This window comes from Pipistrellus kuhlii, unplaced genomic scaffold (assembly GCF_014108245.1).
Source record: "Pipistrellus kuhlii isolate mPipKuh1 unplaced genomic scaffold, mPipKuh1.p scaffold_m20_p_13, whole genome shotgun sequence".
In the NCBI taxonomy this organism is placed as follows: domain Eukaryota; kingdom Metazoa; phylum Chordata; class Mammalia; order Chiroptera; family Vespertilionidae; genus Pipistrellus; species Pipistrellus kuhlii.
This window is the reverse complement of record NW_023425438.1, coordinates 39,783,617-39,789,616: the sequence shown is the minus strand read 5'-3', so window position 1 is coordinate 39,789,616 and position 6,000 is coordinate 39,783,617.

Here is a 6,000-nt window from a genome sequence, read left to right as displayed (position 1 = left end):
TTGGTTGCAGGCACATCCCCAGTGGGGGGTGTGCAAGAGGTAGCTGGTCGATGTTTCTCTCTCTTTGACGTTTCTCTCTCTCCCTCTCCCTTCCTTTCTGTAAAAAAATCAATAAAATATATATATTTTTTAAAAAGTTATGTGAATGTTGTCTCTCTCAAAAGATCTAATTGCACTTACTAGTAGGGACCTTTTTATTGAAGGAAGTCCTTAAGGCTTCTCTTTTGCATATCTGAATTGCCAGCATCGCTGCTCTTGCACTTTGGGGCTATTGTTAAGTAAAATAAGGGTCACTTGAACCCAAGCTCTGTGATAGTGAGACAGTCAACTGGAAAACCTAGATGGCTACAGAGTGGCTAATGGGCAGGTAAGCATAAACAGCCTGGTTATTCCAGGCAAGCACATCCGGGGTGAGCAGCAGTGGGGCTGGGCGAGATTTCAGCGTGCTACTCAGTACAGCACACAGTTTAAAACTGATACAGTGTTTATTTCTGGGATTTTCCACTTTATATTTTAGAATGAGGTTGGCCATGGGTAAATAAAACCTTGAGGTGAAGCTGCAGATAAGGGGAGACTACTGCAAAGTAAACCCTCTGCTTCTGAGAAGTATAGTAAACGGTTAAAAACAAACCAAAAGCATCATATTATAAATATTTTAATAGCTAATTTAAAGGATTCCCAGTGTGGACTTATTGGTGAAGCAAATGAATCAGGCTTTCATTTATGACATCCTCTGATTAAGACCATAATCTTAGACTCCTTGTTCACATCCAGAGTATATGCCCCCTGTCCTTTCCCTCCTCCCCCTCACCTCTCCTCGTCAACCTCCCCCCCCCCCCCCCCCAAAGAAAGCAGCCTGGCTGGTGGCTCAGTTGGTTAGAACATCATCCCTCTCACCAAAAGGTTGTGTGTTCTATTCCTCATCAGGGCACATACCTAGGTTGTGGGTTTGATCCCTAGACAGGGGCATGTGCGGGAGGCAACTGATCCATGTTTCTCACATCAATGTTCTCTCTCTTTCTCTCTCAATCAATAAAAACATTATCTTCAGGTGAGTTTTAAACACACACACACACACACACACACACACACACGCACGCACACACAATCAACAAAGCAGATCCCAAGCTCCATTGCTGTGTCCAGACACAGAGGGCTGAGTGGTTGCTGGTGGCAAATGGTGGAAATCACTGCAATTCGGGCGCCGGGGTAATGAACAGAGGGCCGTGCCCTTGGCTTGATTAGGTCTAGCACACCTGTGCATAAGGACATGGTGTTCCAGAACGTGCTACCAGAAATGTATAAGTCTGAAAAGTGGGTGCTCTGTGGGGTTTTCAGAAGTCCCACCGCCTGCCACAACCATCTGTTCCCGTCAGTGCACACCCTACAAGGAAATGAATAGTCTGGTGTATTTTGTCTTTGTTCTGTGTTTGCCGTTTATCTTTTGGGACAAACCGCTCAATTGATTTCTCAAGCTCACACCTTCCACAGTTACAGGAAAGAAGTCTCTGAGGAATCTGGAAGGGCTGCAGGCAGCGTTGGGAGGGGGCTCGGTTATGCTGTTAAGTGGAGCGGTTTCCATTCAACGTTCATACTTAATCATGAACCCTAGAGTTCCTCATTCCTCTAAAAATGTGACTGTTAATAGTTTGCTACCTATGACGTATAGTTTTTAATGGGTCATGGGCGTCTCCATTTTATGAGAATCAATAGTACCCTGTTTCCCCGAAAATAAGACAGTGTCTTGTATTAATTTTTGCTCCCAAAGATGCGCTAGGTCTTATTTTCAGGGGATGTCTTATTTTTTTTTAAATAAATCTTTATTGTTCAGATTATTACAAATGTGATCCTCTTCCCCCCCTCAATTGCTCCCTTTCACCAGGTTCCCACCCCACCCTCTGTCCTTTCCCCATCCCCCATTGTCCTCATCCATAAGTGCACAGTTTTTGTTCAGTCTCTTCCCGCACCCCCACTCCCCTTTTCCCTGAGAATCGTCAGTCCACTCCCCTTCCATACCTCTGATTCTATTATATTCACCAGTTAATATTGTTCATCAGATTTTTAAATTCCCTTGGTTTTTAGATTCACTTGTTGATAGCTACGTATTTGTTGATCATAATTTTTATCTTTATCTTCTTCCTCTTCCTAAATAACCTCCTTCAGCAATTCATATAATTCTGGTTTGGTGGTGATGAACTCTTTTAGCTTTTTTTTATTTGGGAAGCTCTTTATCTGTCCTTTGATTCTGAGTGATAGCTTTGCTGGGTAGATTATTTTTGGCTGTAGGTTCTTGTTATTCATCACCTTGAATATTTCTTGCCATTCCCGTCTGGCCTGCATGGTTTCTGTTGAGAAATCAGCTGACAATCTTATGGGTGCTCCTTTATAGGTCACTACCTGCTTTTCTCTTGCTGCTTTTAATATTCTCTCTTTGTCTTTTGCTCTTGGAATTTTAATTATGATATGTCTTGGTGTGGTCCTCCTTGGATTCCTTTTGTTTGGGGTTCTGTGGGCTTCCTGGACTTGTAAGTCTATTTCTTTCCCCAGGTGGGGGAAGTTTTCTGTCACTATTTCTTCTAGTACTCTTTCGGTATCTTGCTCTCTCTCTTCTGGAATCCCCATAATTCTGATGTTGGTTCGCTTGAAATTGTCCCAGAGGTTTCTTACACTATCTTCAACTTTCTGGATTCTCTTATCTTCTCCCTTCTGCAGAGGAGTGTCCTCTGACTCTTTGTGTTCTAAATCTTTGTCTTGATTCTTGTGATCTTCCAGTCTGTTTTTAGGACTTTGTATAATATTTTTTATTTCAGACAATGTTTTCTTCATTTCTTGTTGATCCCTTATTATTTCTAGTTGCTCCCTTTTCATATCCTCATAGGTCTCATTTATTTTATCGGCCTTTTTTAGGATATTGTTGAATAACCTTATAACTGTAGTTTTGAACTCAATGTCCAATCTTTTCTTTTCCTCCATCTCCTTCCTTTGTGTCCTTCTTCTTGTCTGCATTTTAGTTGTTTCCCTGACTTGATGGAATAGCTTTGTGTGCTAGGTGTTCTGGTAGAGCCCAGTAGCACAGCCTTCCCAGTTACCTGCAGTGGACAGTCTTGGTGTAGCCCTTTGTGGGCTGTGTGTGCAGTCTTGTTGTTAAGCCTTGCTTATTGTTGGTATCACTGGGAAGCGTTGATCTCCAAGCCAATTGGCTGTGAGGATCAGCAGTGTCTCAGCTAGGAGGGTTTCCGTACTCTGCTTGAATAGGGCGGGGTCTCGGGGTGGCGCAGACAATCTTTGGTTCCCTGTCAGTCTCGCCTTAGAAAAGTCCTGTTCGTGGAGAGTTTTGGAAGATTGGTTGCAGGCACGCGCGCACCTCTTTGGTAAAGGCGCAGACAAGCTTTGGATTCCTGCAAGTCCCTCCTTAGAGAAAGCCAGCCTCTGGGAGAGCTTCTGTGCTCAGCCACAGGTAGGGCGGAGTCTCAGGTTGGTGCAGACAAACTTTGTTTTCCCTTCGGCTCCTCCCCAAGTTCCGCAGTAATGGCCTCTGGCTTCACACACCTCCAAGAGATCTCTGCCCACTGCCTGACAGTCTGGCCTCTCCCTGTCTGGGGCCGTTTATCAGAGCAATAGGGTGATTCTGTTTTCCTCTCGGACAAGAAAGCCAGCCGCGTTAGCTGTTCGCCCTCTCCGCGCCAGGAGTAAGCCAGTAGCGAACTCAGCCCAGCCCGCCCTCTCTGCGTGCAGGGAGTAAGCCAGCAGCAATCTCGGTCCAGCCCTTCCTCTCTGCACCGGGATTAAGCCAGCGCCTTTTCACGCACACAGTTCTCCGTACCTTCACAGTTCCTGAGGTTCAGCGTGCCTTCTCTCTCCTTCCCAGATGGCAGAGCCTCCTCTCAGCCAGCCATCTGGCGCTTCAGGGCAATGCCTCCCCTGTTTTTCAGTTCTAAATTCAAATTTGTTGTGGTAGGCTGCATTCGGGTGTCTACCCTACGCCGCCATCTTGGTTTCTTGGGATGTCTTATTTTTCCATGAAGAAGAATATGGTACACATTTATTGTTAAATGAAAATAAAGGAAATTTATTACCTGTATATGGTATGGTAGTACTGTAGTTGTCAATACAAACCAGACAAACTGTGGATCCTACAATATCAAGAATTTACTCATTTATTCAATGACAATCATGTCATCATCTTCTGAAACATCATCATAAAAATCCAATTCCGGAATTTCCTGGTGAATTTCTTGTGACTCCATTTCTTTCAGAATCAGTGGACCAAATCTTTCATGTTTAGCCTAGGGGGGGCCTTATTTTTGGAGGGATGCCTTATATTTCACTCAGAAGGAAACATGTAAGTAGGTCTTATTTTGGGAGGATGTCTTATTTTCGGGGAAACACGGTATTTTCAATATAAAAGGAGACACGTTTAACTAACAGACAGCGATTTAGGGTCATATGTGTGTTGGTAGGGATCTAATATGCTTTTTCTTAAAAATCAACTATTCGCCGTTTCACTGGGCATGTTTTATTGTTCCAGTGCCTCATTTATTTATTTATTTATTTATTTTTTATGATTGAAACCTCTCGTTTTTTACAGTGGCTTCCTGTTAGTTATAACGGAGTGTTTTGTGTGGATGATTTATTGAAGTGACGTTTCTGCTTATTTAACCTTGTTGGCCAAGATGAAAAAGTAGAGGAGGTGTCAGCCAGGGCATGGAAATCTCCCTATGGAACATGGAGGGGGGGGAAAGAAGCAAAATTTACACTCAGCTCTGTTTACAGTTTAACTGGGGAGTGTGTTTTGATTTAAAACCTGTCATTAATCAGAGGTAACGTTGTACTGGGCAGCAGCCACTGGCTAGGGAAATATTTTGATTTCTACTCTATTACCCCTGAGCAAGATAAAGTGGTTTAGCCAAGAGTAGTTAGGTCTCTGGTCTGCTGATGGGGGCCAGGAGGAAATAACCCCATGAAAGATAAGTTTCTACTTCCAAGTAGACTGAAGACGGGCTTAATGGATGCTTGTTCCTCGTTATCTCATCCCTTCTGGGCACATAACATTTTAAGACAGGTGGGGGAGGTGATTGGAACGCAGTGGGGACTCTGCTGTGCACTTATATTCTCTGGGATTTTTATTCCTATTAAAACGTCATTGGAACAACCGACATGGTGTTCCCAGCACCCCCTCATATACCTCAGTACAGGAAAGACGTCGCTCCCCGAAAGGGAACAGAAGGCCTGGTGAACATGGACTTTATAATTTAGTTGTCTACATCTTGAGACTAGAACTTCAAGAGGGCACGACCATCCGCATTGATTTATTTGGTGACTAAAGGCGTCCATTAGGCCTTGTAAAATGTTGGACTGTACATGGGCGGTGCTGTCTTCTTTGACCTTTGGTGTCTAGGAGGTGTTAGTGGCTAAGACTATCACATGACCAGTTCCATTTCAGCAGGCTGTTATGGAATGAATGAATTTAAATGCTGCCTGGTTAACGTCTATCCATGGACCTTAACAGAAATCCCATTACTTGGCCGAGGAATGAAATGGGAAAAGTGAAACAGTGGGTTAAAGTGAGAGGAAGGAAGGAAGGAAGGAAGGAAGGAAGGAAGGAAGGAAGGAAGGAAGGAAGGAGGAAAGGGAGAGAAAGAGGGAGAGAGGGAGGGAGGGAGGGAGGGAGGGAAGGAAGGAAAGAAGGAAGGGAGGAGGAAAGAGAGAGAGAGGGAGAGAGGGAAGGAGGGAAGGAAGGAGGGAGGAAGGGAAAGAAGGGAAAGAAGGAGGGATGGAAGAAAGGGAAGGAAGGAAGGGAAGAAAGGAAGGAAGGGAAGGAGAGAGAAATGGTCCTGCTTCTCTAATATTTTAAACAAGTACCCGTTTTCTTTTCAAGCTTACTTTTGCGAAGGTGAACAAATATGGAATGACCGTAGGGCAAAACATGTAAGTCCTGGCCTCCTGACTGACCTGAGTGACATAACTAACGGTGACATCTTGGTCTCTGTCTGCACATCC